The sequence below is a fragment of the Oryx dammah genome, unplaced genomic scaffold, assembly GCF_014754425.2.
Source record: "Oryx dammah isolate SB20612 unplaced genomic scaffold, SCBI_Odam_1.1 HiC_scaffold_10, whole genome shotgun sequence".
Classification (NCBI taxonomy): Eukaryota; Metazoa; Chordata; class Mammalia; order Artiodactyla; family Bovidae; genus Oryx; species Oryx dammah.
This window is the reverse complement of record NW_024070194.1, coordinates 48,609,903-48,633,027: the sequence shown is the minus strand read 5'-3', so window position 1 is coordinate 48,633,027 and position 23,125 is coordinate 48,609,903. Positions and strand designations below refer to the sequence as shown.

The following is a 23,125-nucleotide window of genomic DNA, read 5'->3' as shown; positions in this document are numbered from 1 at the left end:
ACAACTTAAAAGAAATTAAATTCTCTAACCAAACCTCTTATCTTTGAGTGATAATGTAAAGTATAATATTCTTGGTTTATAAAAAGAGTCTGAATTTAAGATTTCTAATCATAGTGACACACTTTTGCATAAAATAATTTCTTTGAAAAGATGGTTGTTTTGTTTTTTCATGTACTTAAGTGAAGAGTTTCATTCACTTAAAAAATGAATTATAAAAATGAATTAGGCAGTGAGGGTATAATAGTGAGGAAATAAAGTTCTTGCCCTTACTTTACTGAAACAGATTAGCTTAGAGAGATCTTACAATTCATTTTGACAAGATTCTTCATGTTATTTATCTTTCATAAATTTTTCACTGTATTAAGTTTCATAAATAACTAAGGGAGTCTCACATCTCCACAGTAGAGGCAGGTTTTCATACTGGATTGTTTTCCATCACTGCTGTAACAAATTACTACATACTTGGTGGCTTAAAATAACTTTATTACCTTACAGCCCTAGAGGTTAGAAGTCTGAACTGGGTCTCACTGGCCTAAAAATTGAGGTGTCAGCATGGCTGCATCCCCTCTGGCAGCTTCAGGGGCGAATCTATTTCCTGGCCTTTTCAGCTTCTAGAGGCCCCTGCCTTCCTTGACCTGTGGCCCCTCCTCCAGAGACTTTATCCCACGGCATCACTCTTACACTGACTTTCCTACATCTCCTTCACATCAGAGGACCCTTGTGATTATGTAGGACCCACCTGGACCATTAGGATAACCTCCCCATTTCAAGGCCAGATGAGACCTTTCTATTTGCCATGTAACCTAACATATCCAGAGCCTCTGTGAATTAGGATGTGAACCATGATTCTTTGGGGAGTCACAATTCTCCCTACCACACATAACTTTGTAGCAATCAGTTCAATAAGCCCAGGTCACATCCATGACCCAGAGTAGAACCTGAAATCCCAGGACCCCTAGAAACCAGCCCTCCAACTTACTAGAATGTTATTCCTATCCATGCAGTCCCCTGACGCCTCCCAGAGGCACACCACCTCTGTTCCCCAACCAGTCCCACCATGGTTGGCATTTCTTATTCATCAAACCATGTTCTAGTCATGCCCTCAACTCTTCTAAGAATAAAACTCATTTTTCCTCCACTGTTCCCCCTCCAGGTGAAGGGAAAACCATGCCTTTTCCTCCATCCTTCTATTCTCACGATGGATAAAACAGCCCTGCCCTAGTGTTACACAAAGATTCGTTATAGTAAAGATTTACTCATCTCCATCCTGTTGTTGTGTTACTCCCTGTGTTACAGAAACACACATATCATCAGTCAAAGTTCAAATAATAAGGGTAGGCGTGCGTGCGTGCATGTGTGTGTGTGCGCGTGTGTGTGTGTATGATATACACTCATTGAGAGCAAAGACTATTTAACTTGTTAAATACAGATACTTAGGAAATAGTATAGTCAGCTTACCTCCAGTCCTAAGGACTTACTTAGTAGTCTTGGGCCATGACAATAAACTAAGACATGTTTCTGAGACTATACTCAGAGTCTCATAGATAATTCCTCTTGTCTAAAGTAAGTAGAGAGAAGAGGCAGGGGGGCTGGCTCCGGCAGGGCAGGGAGGGTGACCCTGGGCCCTGAGATGCCCTCTTTGGCGACCAGAGCAGCTGGTTATGGAACACTGAGCTGGATCCTGGTGGGGGAGATTAGAGCCAGCCCTTCTGTTTTTGACAACGGCCTTTGGCCACAACTAGGGCTCCTGTTCAGCTAGCATCTGCTATGATGCAACACCCATGTGGCTGCATGGAGCGTATTTTCTAAGTCTCTTCCCCTACTGGCACTCGGTTATGATCCTTGGGTATTGGAAGCATCTCTTGAGAACCAGCCCTACTCGCTTATACAAGAGTTCACCCTAGGTCATCAGAAGCCATCTGTCCACCAAACTAAAGGTCACTCACCTTAGAACTTTTCAAATCAAAGGTTTCTAAAATACCTTGATCAACTGGGTATTGAAAACTGCTATTTAATCATTTTTAAAATCTCTAATAAAAAAATGGAAACTTAGGGAAGAGACTGAATCATTTTGACTCCCTCTGTGAAGGCTTCCCAGGTGCCACAGAGGTAAAGGATCTGCCTGCCAATGTAAGAGACACAAGAGACAGGAGTTTGATGCCTGGATAGATCGGGAAGATCCCCTGGAGTAGGAAATGGCACCCCACTCCAGTATTCTTGCCTGGAAAATCCCATGGACAGAGGAGCCTGGTGGGCTACAGTCCATGGGGTCATAGAGTCAGACAGGACTGAGCTCAGTGCACACACCCACTCTCAGTGTCCTGGAAGCCCACTGTTCCATTCCACACATTCTCCCTCTCCACTCAGCTCAGCAGCTACCCCAACCCATGAAAGCAGATGCCAAAAAGATGTATTTTCCCTCCAAGTAACACTTCTAGGTACAAGATGTGAAAACTAAAGGAATGTTTCCATTGCTTTTATGAACCTAGGTCTTTCTGTGAAGGCTTCCCAAGCGGGGCCATCACCTCTCATATGGGTTGACATGGGACTACCGGGTGAGGCTGGAGGCCTGCATCCGAGGAGCTGACTATACTAAGCTGAGACTAGATGTCAGCCCTGGGGCCACAGCCAAAGGGTCAGGTGATCACAAGTGCCCTGTGTATCCCGGGAGGTGAAGGAGCCCAGTGCGAGATGGGCAAAGGGAGGGAGTGACAAGGTGGTCACGGCTCAGGGTGCTGATTTCCCCAGTGTGACTGGCATCACCTGCTGGGCTTGCTTTCCTGGGGCGGGAGGTGAGGGCAGCAGGGGCTCTGCAGGGCTGCAACCAGGTGGGCTTCTGGGAGGTGGAGGCGGGGCAGGGACTAGGACTTGATAAGGGAGGCTGGGAAGGGATGACCCGGGGAACGGGACAGGAGAGCACGGAGCAACCAGAGAGCAAGGCTCGGGGCGCACAGAACAGAGGAGGAGGAGAAGCTGGCAGCAATTACATGACACCGAGTGAGAGCTTCATAAATACTTGGTGGTGACGAGAGCGACTCCAGCCACCTCTGCACAGAGCCTGACAGGGAAAGGCTTGACAGTTTCTCAAGTGTCAGCCAGGGGTTGTGTGTGTGTGCGTGTGTGCGTGTGCACGCGTGTGTGTGTGTGTGTGTGTGTGAGGGAGAGAGAGGAGGAGGAGATGACGATGATGATGAGCAAGAAGAAGAAAGAGAAGCGTGCAGGGAAGGAGGACAGGAGCAGAAATCCAGGTTATGACATTAATATCTCATAATCGTCTCAAAGTTACTCATCAGCTGACCAGAAGGCAACTCTTACTGTGCCTTACAGCCTAAGTCTTGTACCTACAATGTCCTTTCCAGATAAACTCTCTTGGCACAGAGGTTCTGAGAAAGTCAGCTTCCCGCTCTCCTCCTCATGATTGTGGGGTTGGGTGGGAGGGGAGTAAAAGCCATAACCAACCAGAATTGACCCTCAGGGCAACCACTCAAAGATGTTATTAGATCATCGGAATTAGATTTGACTTTCCATCGACCTAACTCCTTATCTGCTGCAAATCACATCCCACGCCTCGCAACGCAGCCTCTGTCTGTCCTCTTTTAAGCATTTGAACAGAGGCAGGGCTTGGTCTGGGCCACCTTAACCCTCCCGTCAGGGACAGATACTCTGCCGCCACGTGACTTAACCACAGGCTTCCTCTTAGAGCCGACCAGCAGGGAAGACTCAGTTGTGACAACCAGCACACGCCCTTCCTGCCTCCACATCTCCCACCAGCCACGGCCCATCCATCAGAGATGCTTCCTGGGAGGGGCTGGTCCCACCACGGACGCCAGAGCTGCCCCTTGGCGGCTGCTTCCCTTCCGTGTCACACCTGTAAGCACCCAGGAAATGCCTTCAACAGCTGACAGTTTACCCTAAGGTCACCAAGGTGGTGACCACACAGCACACCCCGTCCCCAGCCCCTCTGAGGGGACCAGGTGTGGGTGATCACACCCCACAGACCAGGGGTCAGTGAGTAGGTAGGCCAGCCGCTGTGTCAGTCCAGCAAGAAGTTCATGGATGAAGGGACGGGTCCTGAGCCTAAGGAATCTGGGTCAGAAAGATGCATTCGCCACCTCATTTACCCCAGTAAACGTTTATCACGCACCTTCCACATACCAGACACCATTCCAGGCGCCTGACATCAAGTAGAAAACAGAACAGAGAAATCCTTTGCCTCCTGGAGTTAACAGTCTAGTATTATGGGGTCGCACAGAGTCGGACACGACTGAAGTGACTCAGCAGCAGCAGCAAGTGGGGAAATGCCTCTTTCCACATAATTAACGTGAGCAATGGTATAAGACAAGGACCCAGCAATGCTCGTGCAGAAAGGAGGAGGAGGAAACACTTCTTGCTGGAGTAAGGGAGGCTTGAGGAGGAAACAGGAGATGACTTTGTTAAAACACAAATAAATATGCCTTCAGAGGCTCAAATATATAGAAGTTTTCAGGAAAGATGAGCCTATTGTGCTTTCTCTCATGTATTAAGGACTACTCCTCCACCACCTCCAAGGACAGGTCAATGGGGCTATGGGAGCAGGAGGCAGACTCTAGGGGTTCAAGGGTGGCAGGACAGGTGGGGTTCAAAAGTCATGTTCAGACCCTCATAACAGTCAGATGTATAATCAACTCATATAATCTCCCTCCGGCCCAGCAAAACCTACATACCCACTTCAGATAGTTTACTATCAGCTTTCATCACTGTCCCCCTCTGTTGATCCCAATGGTCAATTACCCTGATTCAGGGTGTGCTTTGTCTGTGCCCACCTGCTGTCGAGGGCCCTCTGGGATCCCACCCTGCACCCACTGAAGCCCATATCACATGGAAAAATGCCCACAGAGTCACTCTCTCCCTGGACAGCTTTTCTGGAAATATACTCGAGAATCAGAGAGTCATCTTTCAGCAGATGTGCAATAATCTAGTTGAATATCTTGGCTTAATTTTTTAAATGTGTGAATTAAACACACACACAACTTTGCTTCCTTTGGGCCATCAACTGAGAAACTGCATAATTCCTTTTGGCTGGAACCTAAAAAATTTTGCTACAAATTCAGCCAGGTTCCTCTTTTGGAGAATGCTTGTCAGACAGGTGTGCAGTTTCTATAGAAACGCTTCCATCAACAGAGATGCTCCTCCAGGCAGGGTAGCCTGTTCATTAGACAGTCAGAGGTTTCAAAACTTCTAATATTTTTTTTATATCCTCAGCCTATGGGCCCTGAGATCGATTTGGCTTTTTAAAAAATAAAAAGTAGATCAATATGAATTTTAAAGTGATTTCCTTTTAGCCATGAATCTAGTCATTAAGCAGAGCAATTTGAAGGAGAAGAGGAAAGTCAATGGATACACTGAGAAGTGGAAAAGAGGAACTGTGACTGTCCGTAACAACAAAATATTGCCAAGAGATTTGGAAAGACAGCCTTTTGAGGAAACAATAAGTTTGGTAGTCCTAATGGCAGTCCTGAGGACTAATGACGGTCCTCAGTTTTGGCTGTGAGTTCTGGGAAATGGGAAAAAGGGCACCCTGCAAGGACTACCCCTGGCCCGGAGAGGATGACCAACTTTAGGATGAGGGGGCTGGGAGAGGGTGCTGCTCCTGGGGTCTAGCCAAAGAGATCTGGGCGTGTCCAGGTAGGGCTGGCAGCTGTCAAGGGGCTTAAGTGAGTTAGACCTGGGGAAGGACCTAAGGTAGCCACTGGTGATTAAGTTTCATCAAATTTATGTGATTAAAGTAAGTCCCTACACTTTAGCTGTCTTTCTCTAACTTCGATATTGGAAATTCTCTCATCTCTATCCAAATCAGGGGATATTATACAGACCAAGCCTGGGAAACGTGCCCAGGGATGCAGTCTATGAAAAAAATAAACTACTCAGCTGGGTCTCACCTTAACCCTCTGGTGTATCTACCTAAAAAGCTTATTTTAAAAGAATATGCTAAGTTTTGTTTCTCTTTTAAAATCCCATAAGTACATCAGAAGTGTATATGTTATTTTTTGTGAGAGCAAATATCCAAAACTCTTGGTTATTTGTCTGCTGCTTTTTCAGCTGGTCTCAACAGTATTGTAAACACATTGTAAATTCATCAATACTTACCTTTTATTTTGTAACTCGAAACTCAAAAAGAATTCATCACCCTTTCCTAGTCTTCTCCTTTAGTTTTAGAAAATGACCAGTTTCCTATGTAGCTAGAATCTGTAAAAAAAAAAAAAAAAAAAATTTTTTCTTAAACTATAGGATATGACTTCTGAAGCTGAGGAATACATAAATGAGATGAAATAAATTCTCTGAGAACAGTGGACTTCACCAGACTTTATCACTACCCCTCATTTCCATAAGGCCTTCAACAAGGGGAAGTGAAACTGACATAAAATTTCTGTAACAGTTTTTTTTTTCCCTACTTGGTCATGCCATCACAAAATTGCCTTGCTTAACCTGGCTTAACTTGAAACATGTGCCATCAACTACTGTAAACAACAAAGTTACACCCCCCCATTTCTGCAACACAGAGTTCCCTTTCTCAATAAAGGGAAACCTTGCTATTGTAGCAAGTTATGTCAAAAAGCATCGCAAGCCATTCACCCACATATGCAGGCGACCCAGAGCAACCAGAGACTAAAGCATACATAGCCAGAGGGGACGGAAGAGTGTCAATTATGCTCCCTTCATCTTGGAGGAGGCAGCAGATGAAGTTTTAACGATGAACAAACTCTTATCCCCCCAGGATGCTTTGACAACCTCCCAGATCTTGAATTAAAAAGTGCTGCTGTTTTTAAACCATGCAGGATTTGCTCATTTGGCCTCTGGCTGTCTCACTCCCGAGAGCACTTCTGCTCCTGGAGGCTGGTGATGTCTGGTGGCTTTGTTCTCCACACCAGGCTCAGTGCAACTTCAGAAGCCAAAGGTCACCAAGCCCTCCGGGTTAACTGAATATGCGGTGCAGTGCTCCGAAAATGCATCCAGAACCCCTTTCTGTGTCCTTCCCAACTTCCTTTATTTATGCCAGACTCCCGGGATCTTGATTTGCCCTGCTGGCAGCAGCAAAAGGAATATCCTTCCAGCTTTCCTTGCCATTCCCCCTGCTTCTCTTAGCCAGATCTTTGCCTTAGTATGTTTCTTCCTGTTTACAGTAGTGGCTAAAGGCATTTAAGTACTGCAGAGTACACAGACCATCCTAGGGGGGTGGGAAGCTCTTTTTACAAAACTGTCTACATACAGAGATGCCTATGGTAACATGACCTCAAAACCCCCCTATAATTCTAAAGTATAGAGATGCTCTGTTGCCAGGATATACTGGGCAGGGTATATTGAAGTATAATGTATCATAACACATGTACTTTGGTAAAGAACCTGCCTGCAATGCAAGAGACGCAGGTTCAATTCCTGGGTTGGTAAGATCTCCTGGAGGAGGGTATGGCAACCCACTTCAGCATTCTTGCTTGGAGAATCCCATGGACAGAGGAGCCTGGCAGGCCACAGTCCATGAGGTCGCAAGAGTCAGACATGACAGCGACTAAACCACCACCACCAACACATGTACTTGGGGAGTTTGGGGGAGAATGGATACATGTATATGGATGACTGAGTCACTCTGCTGTGCACCTGAAACTAACCACATTGTTAATTGGCTATATTCCAATATAAAATAAAACATTAAAAATAAAAATTTTTAGAAAATGTACTTATGGATTATTATTATTGTTATTAATGGCAATCATTAGAACAGATTAATGTGAAAAAGAAACATATTAAGATTACAATATAAAGGAATTCCCTGATGGTCAGGACTCTATGATCTCACCACCGAGGGCCAGGGTTCAATCCCTGGTCAAGGAACAAAGATCCCATAACGCACCTGGTGAGGCCAAAAAGTAAAGAGAAAGAAAAAAGATCACAACATATAGGCAAATGCATAAGGATAACACGATTGAAAAGAGCAGATTTAAAATTGTTCCAAAGTGCTGATTACAATTTTACCAAATAAATGATCACATATATCCATATGTGATCCATAGCTATGGAAATTATTATCTACAGATATATATTTTTACATCTTATATTATATATAGATACTTAGCGGTGCTAGTGGTAAAGAATCTGCATGCCAGTGCAGGAGACTTAAGAGACATAGGTTCGATCCCTAGGTCGGGAAGATGCCCTGGAGGAGGAACCCACTCCAGTATTCCTGCCTGGAGAATCCCATGGACAGAGGAGACTGGCAGGGTAGCAGAGAGTTGGACACAACTGAAGTGACTTAGTAAGCAACCTATATGGTTAAACTAAAAGAAGGAGTTGGTTGATGATTATTCAGTTCTGGGATTATATGAAAACTGAGTGTTAAAGCTATCACCAGCCTTAAAATATCCAACACTTCAGAATTATAGAATCTTGTCACCAGAAGGGGCTTGAGCTCAACCTTTTCATTTCACAGATTAGAAAATTAGTCCGAAAGAAGTTAAATGACTTATCCATGGTCATAAACCTACTTCTTGGCAGGACTGAGACCAGCACCAGGCCCACACATGAATCTGCCTCCTCATCTCCAGAGCACACTGCTAGGCAAAGAAGTTGGGGGGTCCCGGTTACCTGAATGCTCACTGTTCAGATCCCCACAAGGTGAGGAGCTTTTTATAGGGAAACATGCCTTCAAAACTCTACAATATTTCCTAACAACCAACCATCAAGTGACTTGAATTCCCACTCAAAATCCCATCCCTGCTCACCATCAGCATCTTTCCTAATTGAAAATCTTGCCCTCCAAATACAGAATTTCATGAGGTTAATCAAAACATTAGAGAATTTCAGCAATGACAGGTAAAACAGTGGCAAATGGGGACTAAGCAGGCGGATGAGCCACAATCATTTAAGAGAAACATTTTAAATGGGTGACAATGTAGGGATTTCAATCTGGGAGGAGTTTGATAGTCAACAATATAAAAGGCCCAGAGGAAAATGGCTAGGATCTCAAGTATTTCTATAAAACTGACCATCTTAAAGATGCGATGTCAACGTCAAATGGGATTTATAAAGTACCATTATACACAATCACAAGTTTGTCTGAAAATGTATTCCTCTCCAAACAATTAATACTCGATTTTTGCATTGCTCATTCTAAGAGTTAGCCAAGGTCAAAATGATCATCTACATTTTGTGAAGTCTAAACTAAAAATACTATTTTCGTGATATTCAGAGTTTTTGGCCAGATAACACCCCAAAGCTTTTAAAAACTGTATTATGACATTCTGGTCCCTTCTTAAGTTGATTCAATTAAAATGGCCTTTTCCTGGTTCTAATTATCCTCGGATAACAAGGACCTGCTGTAGAATCTTCAGAAATAATTTTTTAAAGTAAAAAAAATAAATCAGTAACATGGACGGTTTTATGTCATTTCAAGCCAAACATACATTTTAGAAGCAGGCACTTTAAATCTGAAATATCAGGGGACAGTGCATTTTTAGTTGGTCCCTCTGTCTTAAAAAATCATGCATTTTATACAAAATAACAAAATTATAAAATTACAAATAACTATTTGTCTCAATTCTTTTAAAAAGTGTGAAAGTATAATAATATGTTTACCATCCTGAATGACATAATTAAATTTTACAACCTATTTTATGTGAACATAACCATGAAAAACCATGAAAAACTTTCTTATCATGGCTAATTTGCATATTGTGATTAGTTCTATCATCTGCAATTATTTGTACTTCTGTGTAATTCATAGTCTGAACTTCACCTGAGAACAATCAAGTTGCCCGAGTTGTCCTAGGTTCAAAATATTTATTACATGAAAATGGTGGGCATTCAGGGCTGCTTAACATTCACTTAGATAATGAAAGGGCCTCTGGTATCATGAAAACACAAGGCTTCATTTTAAAAGCATAAATTATTCAATGGAACATTTTCTTCTAGGAGAATAAGAAAAGTAAGAGAACAGTTTTTTTTTTTCATTAAATAAAATTGTAATGTTCTATAATAGATATTTATTTTCCAAATCTGTAGCAATACTAATCATCTAAATAATTGATGACAGATAGAACTTCAAGTACGTGGGATACTATACAGATTTGAAAGATTCACTTCTTGGAAACTTTCTAGCTTCTGTGACCAAAATAATAAACAATTTGTGATTCAGTTTGTTTACCAATCTCTCTCAAAGGTCAGGACCAAAATTATTGACTCAGCCTTGCTGTCAAATTTCCTTATTTCCCAAATGAGTATAAATGTATGACTCAGAATTAAGATGTGACTAACGTTTCCTTCCAGGAGGAACAGCAAAGCCACCAGCTCCCATAGCCATCAGAGGATGAAGAACAAAGATGGGGAATACCATGTAGATGCCTGAGTGATTTCACCACTGTGGTCTAAGAACAATAAGAAGAAAACACTCAAAATCACCCTCCCGAATATTTGAGCCTCAGGCTAAGTGAACGAGACAAGCCCTCTGCTCCGGTCTCCTTCCTGGAGGGGAATCAGAGAGCAAATGGAAATTCAAGGACCAGGGGAATCCCTGCTCCAATGACTCAGGTAAGTTCCTGCCCACCTCAGGGGAGAGGTTCCGTTGTTTGCTCTAAAAAGGAAGTGTCGGTGCAGGCAAGATTGATCAAACCATGGGAAACAAGAAATCATGGGCTGAGCTCCTTATTTTTGGCCAGCTGATTTCGAAGCAAGTGTCTGTCAATGTTAAAACTGCCTTCAAAAGGAAATGTACCACTAGACTTCCTATCAGCACAAAGAGATGACGTCATGAAGCTGAAAATAAACATGGCTATCCCTCCCCCATTGGATTGGCATGAGGGAGGGAGCATCCCCTTGCTGTGTAAGCAGGGAGCCCAGGTGGGCTCAGGAATCCCACAGATGGCCTTAAAATGCTTTCTAACTGGGTCAGGTTTCCTCACCTCGCCAAACCTCTTTATTCATCTGTAAAATGGATACAGAACAAAATCATAAGCGTCTTTCAACTTTAAGTGTCCAGTGTGTAGCATGGTGCTTTGAACACAAAATAGTGTTCAAAAGAGTTTTGTTTACAGGAGACAAGGTGGGGAGGTTCGGTGCCCATTTGGCTGCACCGTTTAAGCCAACAGGAGCCAGCCCGGCTGGAAAAAGCACCGTCATCAAATGACACCGTAAAACCATGGATTTGAATGCACTCAAGACAGATCTGAACAACTGGTCAACGAGCTGGATTCTGTATGAGAGCTGAATACAAGAACGGATTTTAATAATTGAACAACTGCTATGGCTTTAATGATAGCTTTGGACAGGCTAAGGCTGAACTGACAAAGAGGGTTTTTTCCAGCCAGATTTGCTCCGTGTTTGAGCGAGTGGTGTTGCTGGGGCTGGAAACATGGGGTGGGAAGCCAGATGGGGCCAGCTCTCCAGGCAGGAGGAAGAAAGGTGGTTCGAGTCCAAGCCTCGGTGTACCTGGGGTCAAGGGCATCCGCTATACTGCTTCCTCTGGGCACGTGGGCTGGTGAAAATGCAAGAAAAGAAACCAAACCAACTGAGCAGTGGTTTGGGCTCAAAACCCTCCCCTTGGACAAATAAGGAACTGAAGAGTGATTTTCAAAGTTTACACTGTGATGAAGTCTGACTGACAAGCAAAGATGATGAGAGATTTCCAAACTCAGGGCAGAAGGGGATATTTTTTTTTCCTTTTTGAAAAAAAAGAGGACACAATAAACAGTAAAAACGTAGATCAAGGAAATTAATTGACCTAAAATAAAGAGAGATTCACAGAGAACAAACTTATGGTTGCCACGGGTAAGGATGGGGGGAAGGGATAGTAAGAGAGTTTGGGATGGAAAGGTGCACACTGCTATATTTAAAATGGATAACCAACAAGGACCTACTGTACAGCACATGGAACTCTGCTCAATATTATGGGGCAGCCTGGATGGGTGGGGAGTTTGGGGATGAATGGATACATGTATATGGAAGGTTGAACCCCCTCACTGTTTATCTGAAACTATCACATTATTGTTAATTGCCTATACCCCCATAGAAAATAGAAAGTTTAAATAAAAAAATTTAAAAGAGACTCAAAATGTCAGCTTCCTTAGCAGATGCTTGACCAAGACAGAGACTGTTCACTGCATAAAGACAAAATTGCTGAAATCAAAGGGAAACTTGGGAGGCGAATGAAGATGGTCCTTGAGGGAACGCTGAGGCTCTAACTTCATTTATGTGGGAAGGAGACTCCCACAGTAAAACAAAGATTACCATTGGCCATTTTTCTTTTTTCTTTTTTTTTTTTTTTTTGCTGAGAAAGCCCCTGGATGAGTATTTTGCCTAAACTCTCTAACCTACCAAGTGACCCCAGGGGCACCCTCTCACCAAGAAGACAAGCCTACAAAAATCTTTCTACCAACAGGAGCCTGGAAATATCACAGGAAGAGTTTGGGGAACCCCCTTCCATGAACCCTTTCCCATATCTTATAAAGCAGTGAAGAAAGGTGCACGATTTCATTATCTACGGAAGACAGCATTCGGCTGTTTGCCGCTCCTGCTCTCAGCCCCAATCGTGAGTTTATCCTTGGCTATCCAGGTACTTACATAAAAGCCAGGTGGAGAAGTACTGCAATTGAGCCAATAACCTCAAGGTTCTAACAAACCACAGGTGCCACTAGGACTGCCATCCTCCTCCTCTCCATCCTCCATCCCTCCAACACCAGGTGCCACTAGCAACAGCAGGCACTACTAGCACAAGTGTGGGTGTGTCTGCCATGGACCCTTATCTTCATTGGGGAACTCCTCCTCTCTCCCACTGTCACTGCCTCCCCCCTTCATTGCAAGGATGGAGCCAGCAATGGCAGTTCACCCCTCTGGGCACAGCCATGGCATGTGATCCAGGCCAAAGAGATTCCTTTCATAAGACTTGATGGAGCAGCACTAGAAGAAAGAGGGTCTTTCTTCTTTCTTTCTGGGTCAAAGCTGTAAGAACTGCCAGTGGTTATCTTTCAGGCCCAGCCCCCAGAGGACACTTGAGCACTGTCTGAAGCCAGCTTCACTCGTGGATTTCTCTAGTTTATAAGTCAACAAATTTGATGTTTTGCTTAAGCTAGTTTGAGTTGGGGGATGGGAAAATGTGCAACCCCCAACTTTCCTCAAGAAATGTAAAACTGTAGCTTTTTATAGGAAAAAGAAAAATCTTATAACTAATAATATACCTGGGCTTCCCAGGTGGCCTTAGCTGTAAAGAACCCTCCTGCCAATGCAGGAGACATAAGAGACACAAGTTCGATTCCTGGGTCAGGAAGATCTCCTGGAGGAGGGCATGGCAACCTACTCCAGTATTCTTGTCTGAAGAACCCCATGGACAAAGGAGCCTGGTGGGACAGTCCACAGGGTCGCAAAGAGTCAGATGCGACTGAAGCGACTTACCAGTTCAGTTCAGTTGCTCAGTTGTGTCCAACTCTTTGCAACCCCATGCACTGCAACACGCCAGGTTTCCCTGTCCATCGCCAACTCCCAGAGCTTGCTCAAACTCATGTCCATCGAGTCAGTGATGTCATCCAACTTGTCTTTCCTCTGTCTTTCCCTTCATCCTCCCGCCTTCAATCTTTCCCAGCATCAGGGTCTTTTCCAATGAGTCAGTTCTTCGCCTCAGGTGGCCAAAGGATTGGAGTTTCGGCTTCAGCATCAATCCTTCCAATCAATATTCAGGACTGATTTCCTTTAGGATTGACTGGTTGGATCTCCTTGCAAGGGACTCTCAAGTCTTCTCCAAGACCACGGTTCAAAAGCATCAATTCTTCAGCGCTCAGCTTTCTTTATAGTCCAACTGTCACATCCATACACGACTACTGGAAAAATCATAGCTTTAACTAGACGGACCTTTACTAGCAAAGTAATGTCTCTGCTTTTTAATATGCTGTCTAGGTTGGTCATAGCTTTTCTTTCAAGGAGCAAGTGTCTTTTAATTTCATGGCTGCAGTCACCATCTGCAGTGATTTTAGAGCCCTTATTTATTTACAAAGTCTCTCAGTGTTTCCATTGTTTCCCCATCTATCTGCCATGAAGTGATGGGACCAGATGCCATGATCTTAGTTTTCTGAATTGAGTTTTAAACCAACTTTTTCATTCTCCTCTTTCACTTTCATCAAGAGGCTCTTTAGTTCTTCTTTAGTTCTTTAGACTTAGCACACATGCAATAATATTCTCAGTTGCCATCTTCCACCCCAAAAGATTCTCCATTCCAACAGAAAATAATTGTTCACAAATACATTCAAACAGTCACTTATGCTTGGCAGAAAACTGTTCTAACTGGATGCTAAAACCTTTTAATTAAATAAGCCTTATAATTATAAGGCTCCGAGTTACTTTTAACGTACTGTGATATTCCAATAAATTTGGAGGATCATGTGAAATATTTTTAAAAGAATTCTGTCGGGATATGGTAGCATCTTTAAATATAATATTTAAACATAGTATTTCCTGGGGAACTGTCCCAGGTTAAAGCCTCATCTATAAAGCATAGTTCAGGGGCTACTTTTGGAATAAATGTTCCATTGAGAAAGGTTCAAAAGGGAAGGGATTATATGTATACCTATGGTTGATTCACATTGATGTTTGACAGAAAACAATAAAATTCTGTAAAGCCATTATCCTTCAATTAAAAAATAAATAAATTTTTTACAAAATAAGATAAACTCCTGTCTACAGCCATCCCACCTTGAATGTGTCCAATCTCGTCTGATCTCAGAAGCTAAGCAGCATCAGGCCTGGTTAGTTCTTGGATGGGAGCATAAGCTCCTGAAAGGAAAAAAACTCCATACTCAACAGCACAAGCAGACATGTTTCGCCTTCCTGTAGCTCTCAGATGTCTAGGGGAATCAGAACCAACACCCTCCTGCGCAGACCAAGGCAGACACACTGACCTCCCTGTTTCATTCTGCAGGAGGTGAACTTCTGGATGGGGATGTCCATGGAGCAGATACCCACTGCAGACTCGAGCTTCTTCACTACCCTCATCGCTCACTCCCCGGACCCCAAGGGAAGCTGCAGCCAGAATCAGGATGTTAGCTCAGACCACAGATTGATGAGGTTCGTCAGATGGGGTAGGAATAATCAATGAACTTATTCTACTTCATAAATAAGGCCACTCTACCGGGCATCAATCCAAGTTATATTACAGTGACAGTGAAAAGAAATCCCTAAACTGACACAGCTCACAGACCTTTGTGATCTCTCATGACTTTCAAACGTGCTGTCTATGGACAATCTGATTATCAGACCCGTCCCCTGGCTCCGGATGGCTCCCATTCCTGGTGCGAACCTTCAACTCACAGCCGGCTTCTGACACCTTGTTTTCTGCACATCTGCCCTTCTGCAAGAGCCCAAACTCTCGAGGAGCAGAGATGGAGTTGTCCTGATCTTGCTTGCTGACACACATTCTAAGGAATTTGACAGGCTGCCTGACAAATATTCATTAAATAGATAAACCCTATTTCTTTCCACTTCGCTTTTTTTTTTTTTTAAGGCAAAAGCAAAAAAATTCCAAACTTGGATCTTAGGATGTCAACCAAGATAACTCCCACAATATGAAGGGCCCCAATGTAGGCTTAGGGGTAATGTGAAATAATCTAGAAATTTATTTTTAATACAGAAAGAGCAGTTTTTTTGCCAAAAAAAAAAAAAAAAAGAGAGAGAGAGAGAACAAAGGAAAAAAAAATCTAACTTTAAAATAGACCCAGGATTCTTCCCCAACTTGCATGACTTTTCATCAGCCTTTTTAAATTTCTCTGGGTTCTGGCTTTAAGTTCCTAACACTGGATTTGAAAGTAACTCGGGTCAGTTCAGGGTCAAATACCAGAGACTGAGCCCGTCCCCTGCACAGGCTGGCTCTGCCGATAGTAGACTGTCAGCCCACAGCCGTCAATGCCACCTGCTGTCAGAAACCACCCCCCTCTTGAAAATCGCATCTTCCACTCCAAATGCATTCCTGTTCTCCACTCATGTGCTCTCCATTCATGACAAGTGGAGCAGGGAAAGGGCAGGAGAGAACACAGGCCCCTCTGTCAACCAGTCATCCAAATGCTCCAGCACCCACTGGGGCTCTGAGCTCAGAACAAAGACCCCAGCGTGGGGCCAGTGGGGTGGGCACAGGGCCCTGGGCAGGTGACCTCTACTAGGAGAAGGGCCCAGATGTCTGTGCCTCAGAGGGGTAGAGGGAAGCATTGGTGGGCAATCCCTGGATCTGTCTGCAAATAACAGAGCCCTGCAACATGAGATGCTTCCCATCCCACCTAGGATGCCTCAGCAACCCCGAAAAACGATCCAGTTAGCAGAAAGGGCTGAGGCTCCCCAGGGAACAACTGTCAGATGTATTCTTCATCTGTGTGCTTATTGCTTTAGGCTGAACACACTGCCTCCCACAATTCATGAAACCTAATCCCCAGTGTGAAAGTATTAGTGGTTTGAGAGGTGAGTAGGTCATGAGGGTGGACCCTCATGGATGGGATTAGTGCCCTGTGCAGAGAACTTGAATAGAATTTGTATCCTGCTGTTGTGTGAAAATTGTACAAATCTTAATTATGTTGAATTGGTTCATAATGCTTTTCAGGTCTACCATACCCTTCTACTTTTCTGTCTATTCATTCTATTAATTTCTGAGAGTTTGATATTGAAACTCCAACTAAAAATCTTAATTTCTCTACCTCAAAACATAATTGTAATATACAGTGAAACACTATATATAACTTGGTTCTGTATTTTCCAACTATTCTATAAAAGTGTTATCATATTTTCATAATTAAAAAAGAGAGAGACACAAGGAGCTTTCTGGACCCTTCCACCAAGTGAGGACACCAGGAAGAGAGTCAGCTGTCTATGAGCCTGGAAGTGGGTCCTCACCAGACACTGGGTGTGCCAGCACCTTGCCCTTCGACTTCCAGCCTGCAGGACTGCAAGAAACATGTCTGTTATTTAAGCCCACAGTCTGTGATGTTCTGTCATAATAGCCTGAACAGTCTAAGATATTTACCAGCGTGGAAGTTCACTGTTGTTTCCTGCTTCTGAGAGCTGGGCTCCCCAGCCTTTCATGCCCAAATTGCAACCACTCTTCACTCAACCAAATCTATGATTTTCTGTTGTTTTGCAGTCCACAGAGCTCACAGCACTTTGTAAACCCACAGCACTTCACAAGTGTGTATGCATATGTTCACTTAGTAACTGAATATGCACTAAATGGTGACAGAAAGCGGTTTACAATACTTTGGAAATGTTTATACCATGACTGTCTCACTAGCAGGAGTTGTTTTCTCACTTAAAAAAAAAAAAAAAATCTCAGAAACATCTAACATAGGCCCTCATGTTGAGTTAGTTCTCAATTATTTGTTCACCAAAATACCATCTAAATTTTAATTTCTTATGTTATTGATCAATCCCAATTGTGCCCTCCACCCAAAGCCAAGAAGAGCCATTTGCTGGTGAAACAGAAAAAATGAACTATTGTTCACTTTTATTTGGGACACAAATTTCCAATAACAAAGCCAGGATAGAAGATGCAACAATGGAATACTACTACTCTGGGGCTCAATCATTTATCCACAAAATGCTCAGCTTTGGAGGGACACTGACAAAGGCCCTGCCGCTGTCCTTTCAGTAAGCGGAGGGAAGATTTATGAACAAAAGTGCACTGACGTTCCACATGTGCAATGAACATATACACACAGGGCTCTTGCACATACAAGTGGTGTGTGCAATGCTCTTCATGGCCTGACTCCTAAGATTTCAGATTTTAGTTCTGAAGCCTTCCCTGACCACCAGTGTAAAGTAGGTTTCTCCCAGCCACCCCCAGTCCCATTTTCCTCACAGCATCCTTTTGAGCACCTAGCACATTTCTAAGCCTGGATATCTTGGTTCACTGCTCATGTCTGTCTCCCCTTCTAGGCTGAAAGCTCCAGGAGAGCAGGGCCAGACTGTTCCTTGCACCCCGTTACACCTCACATAGCACCTGCACAGAGAAAGGGTATGTATGACCAGTGAACACCACCAGGATGCATGTGCCAGGATGGCCAATCCCACTGCCAAGATCAAACGCAGAGGAGTCAGAAAAGCTGTCCTAAGTCATAGCAGAAGTTTGAGGGAACAGGCCATTGCCTACAGGGGCAAAGGAGACAGGCAGACCTCAGGGTTAACTCCTGTTCCCTCCTTTTCCTCACAGAAAATGGTCATAGCCAGTGCCAGTGGGGTCACATCAGCTCCCCTGACACAGTGCCTGGTACCCAGAACCTGGGCAGCTACTGCCACTTCTCTCTTCTCCCAAGCCAGGTGATTTGGAAAAAACACATACATACAAAGCACCAAATCCTTGCCAGCACAATCAAATGGACCCACATCACCAGCGAGGGTGGGAGACAGGTGGGTGGAAATGAGTGAGGTTAGTTATATGAACAGAACATAAGCTCGAGCTCAAACAATTAGGACTGACCCAGGGCTTCCCTGGTGGTCCATTGGTTATGAATATGCCTGCCAATGCAGGGGACATGGGCTCAGTCCCTTGGGGAACCAAGATCCCACATGCCCCAGGGCAACTAAGCCCGTATCACAGTAAAAGAAGCCTATGTGCCGCAACCAAGACCCAGTGCAGCCAAAAAAAAAAAAAAGATTGAAGAGGAAAGAGGACCGCACCGTCCCTGGTCATTCAGGCAACTGATTCATCTCCTCTATCATCAAAGGTAACACACAGCGACTCAGGCCTCCAAGACCAGAGACATGAGCAGATACCTCTCAGCAGTCTTAAAGGAGGTGCTACTTTAATTTTCAATGTATTTAAGGAAGACATCTTCAAAAACTACACCTCACTTAGGTGGGATGAGGAGGGAGGTTTAAGAGGGAGGGGACATGGGTATGCCTGCGGCTGATTTATTTTGATATATGGCAGAAACCATCCCAATATTGTAAAGTAATTATCCTCCAATTAAAAATAAAAATTTTTAAAAACTACCCCTTACTTATACATTGGTTTTATACCTAAACTGAGATGCTTGCAGTGGTTCTGTTGAAACCACATCAATGTGGTGCCAATTTTAAATACGTTAATACCTTCTGAAATATTAGGAGTAGGAACGAGGGCTTCACAATTATTCCTTGAATGCATGAAAGAGAAACCATGGAGTGTAAGAAGTTCTTTCTCCTTGAATACTGGTAAAGGAAAATATGGGGGAATGGTTATTTTCCCTTTAAATTGCAGTTTCCCCAAGAAGATCTGCAGTGCAGTCAAAGGTAACATAGGCTGCAGGAATATTCATGGTCAGAAGGGAAATCGTGCCTATGGTAAACTGAATAATGGTCCTCCAGCCCCCAAAAAGAAATTCAGGTCTTGAGCCCTGGAAGCTGTGAAGGTCATCTAACATGGGGAAATTATCCTGCCTTATCTGGATAGGCCCAAGGTAATCACCAGTGAGTGTCCTTACAGGAAGAGGCAGAGGGACATTAACTACAGAAGAAAAACCAACAGGAGGATGGACACAGTTTGGAGTGATGTACTTTCAAATGGGGGAAGGAATGCAGGGATGAGCCAAGGAATGTGAGCAGACACTAGATGCTGAAAAAGACAAGGAAACAGAATCCTCTTGGGAGGAGTCTCCAGGAGGAACTGGTCCTGCTAATACTCGATTTTATCCCTGTAAAACTCATTGGACTTCTGACCTCTGGGACTATAAAAGAATACATCTGTCTCATTGAAGCCTTTAAGCCGGTGGTAATTTGTTACAGCATCAACAGGAAACAGATACAGTGTGATGGTTTGTTATTAGATGAAAAATCTAATTTTATTTACTTATTTTTTCATGACCATAGCTCATTTCTTTTCTAAAAATTTTATTGGAGAATAGTTGCTTTACAATGTTAGTTTCTGCTGTACAGCAAAGTGAATCAGCCATACACGCACATACATCTCCTCCCTTTTGGATTTCCTTCCCATTCAGCTCACCAAAGAGCTTTAAGTAGGGTTCCCTGTGCTATACCGTGTCTTCTGATAAGTTATCTATTTTACACACAGTATCAATGTTATACATGTATCAATCCCGGTTTCCCAATTGCTCTCAACCCCTCTCCTGTGAAAATCTAATTTTAAAAGAATAATCACTGGAGACTTCCCTGGTAGTCCAGGGGTTAAGACTGAGCTCCCATAGCAGCAGGTGTGGGTTTGATCCCTAGTCAGCCATGTGACAATGCAAAAAAAACCCAAAATCTATAAATTCTCACACCCAAACACGTAAACTTCTAAGTTTGACCTAACACATTCTGGGTGCCTTTCCCTTTACAAAAAAGCTAGCGTTCTGTTCCATTTCAGGACTCTCCCAACATCATCGAATTCAAGATATAACTAGAAATCTGCACTTTATTTTTTGTTCTACTGTAAGGGTATGCTTTCTTGAATCTTATAGGTTTAACTTAATTCTTAGATATAATCCTTATCACATATTAGGATTAAAATAGAAATAAAGGAGACACAATTTAACAGAAAATCACCATACCAAACCTGAAAACTTATGGCTTATCTGCAATCTGCTCTGGTTGGTTGTGTCTCAGACTGTATTTGTTGACTAAATAACATACACAGAAGTTTGAATGAGAACTCAAACTTATTAATTTTACACCCATTGCTTTCCCTGCACCTCTAGAGACCATTACAGCTGTAACAGGTCTACTGCAGTGTAACTAACCAAGGTCCGATCAGGGCTTCCTGGGTGGCTCAGACAGTAAGAATCCACCTGCCAATGTAGGAGACCCAGGTGGGTCAGGAAGATCCTCTGGAGAAGGGAATGGCTACCTACTCCAGTATTCTGGCCAGGAGAATTCCATGGACAGAGGAGCATGGCAGGCTACAGTACATGGGGTAGCAAAAGAGTTGGACATGATTAAGCGACTAACAGCTTCACACAAGGCCCGATTAATGAATAACACAGCGTCCCTTGAGAAAATGAATAAATGTGCTAGCCGACATAATCTACCAAACTCTTGCTGCTGCTGCTACTAAGTCGCTTCAGTCATGTCCAACTCTGTGTGACCCCATAGACGGCAGCCCATCAGGCTCCCCCGTCCCTGGGATTCTCCAAGCAAGAACACTGGAGTGGGTTGCCATTTCCTTCTCCAATGCATGAAAGTGAAAGCTGAAAGTGAAGTTGCTCAGTCGTGCCCGCCTCTTAGCTACCCCATGGACTGCAGCCTACCAGGCTCCTCCGTCCATGGGATTTTCCAGGCAAGAGTACTGGAGTGGGGTGCCATTACCAAACTCTTATACTATAACTTAACCTGTAAACATATGAAGTCCTTATAAACAAAATCATAAAGGAATAAAAGAAAATAGCCCATAGTTGCCTAAGAAGAATAATATGTGACAGTTTATAGATATCTTCAAGAAAATTAGAGATACCAAGGAAACATTTCATGCAAAGATGGGCACAATAAAGGGCAGAAATGGTATGGACCTAACAGAAGCAGAAGATATTAAGAAGAGGTGGCAAGAATACACAGGAGACAGTACAAAAAAGATCTTCACGATCCAGATAATCACGATGGTGTGACCACTCACCTAGAGCCAGACATCCTGGAATGTGAAGTCAAGTGGGCCTTAGAAAGCATCACTACGAACAAAGCTAGTGGAGGTGATGGAATTCCAGTTAAACTATTTCAAATCCTAAAAGATGATGCTGTGAAAGTGCTGCACTCAATATGCCAGCAAATTTGGAAAAATCTGCAGTGGCCACAGGACTGGAAAAGGTCAATTTTCATTCCAATCCCAAAGAAAGGCAATGCCAAAGAATGCTCAAACTACCGCACAATTGCACTCATCTCACATGCTAGTAAAGTAGTGTTCAAAATTCTCCGAGCCCAGCTTCAGCAATACATGAACCGTGAACTCCCTGATGTTCAAGCTGGTTTTAGAAAAGGCAGAGGAACCAGAGATCAAATTGCCAACATCTGCTGGATCATGGAAAAAGCAAGAGAGTTCCAGAAACACATCTATTTCTGCTTTATTGCCTATGCCAAAGCCTTTGACTGTGTGGATCACAATAAACTGTGGAAAATTCTGAAAGAGACGGGAATCCCAGACCACCTGACCTGCCTCTTGAGAAACCTATATGCAGGTCAGGAAGCAACAGTTAGAACTGGACATGGAACAACAGAGTGGTTCCAAATAGGAAAAGGAGTACATCAAGGCTGTATATTTTCACCCTGCTTATTTAACTTACATGCAGAGTATATCATGAGAAATGCTGGGCTGGAATAAGCACATAAGCACAAGCTGGAATCAAGATTGCTGGAAGAAATATCAATAACCTCAGATATGCAGATGATATCACCCTTATGGAAGAAAGTGAAGAGGAACTAAAGAGACTCTTGATGAAAGTGAAAGAGGAGAGTGAAAAAGTTGGCTTAAAGCTCAACATTCAGAAAAGGAAGATCATGGCATCTGGTCCCATCACTTCATGGCAAATAGATGGGGAAACAGTGGAAACACTGTCAGACTTTATTTTTGGGGGCTCCAAAATCACTGCAGATGGTGACTGCAGCCATGAAATTAAAAAACACTTACTCCTTGGAAGAAAAGTTATGACCAACCTAGATAGCATATTTAAAAGCAGAGATATTACTTTGCCAACAAAGGTTAGTCTAGTCAAGGCTATGATTTTTCCAGTGGTCATGTATGGATGTGAGAGTTGGACTGTGAAGAAAGCTGAACATCGAAGAATCGATGCTTTTGAACTGTGGTGCTGGAGAAGACTCTTGAGAGTCCCCTGGACTGCAAGGAGATCCAACCAGTCCATTCTAAAGGAGATCAGTCCTGGGTGTTCATTGGAAGGACTGATATTAAAGCTGAAACTCCAATACTTTGGCCACCTCATGCGAAGTGTTGACTCATTGGAAAAGACTGATGCTGGGAGGGATTGAGGGCAGGAGGAGAAGGGGACGACAGAGGATGAGATGGCTGGATGGCATCACCGACTCGATGGACGTGAATTTGAGTGAACTCTGGGAGTTGGTGATGGACAGGGAGGCCTGGCGTGCTGTGATTCATGGGGTCACAAAGAGTTGGACACGACTGAGTGACTGAACTGAACTGAGTAGGTGCAGGGCCAGAAAG

At 43.5% G+C, this 23,125-nt stretch overlaps 1 long non-coding RNA gene across 1 annotated transcript in view; it reads right to left on the bottom strand.

Moving 5' to 3' along the window:
- The window catches only part of LOC120869017, a 58,845-nt gene that overhangs the window by 11,740 nt on the left and 23,980 nt on the right, over positions 1-23,125 (bottom strand). The window contains exon 2 of the long non-coding RNA XR_005722397.1: positions 6,127-6,225. This is a non-coding gene — a long non-coding RNA (uncharacterized LOC120869017). The remainder of the gene's footprint in view (positions 1-6,126; positions 6,226-23,125) is intronic.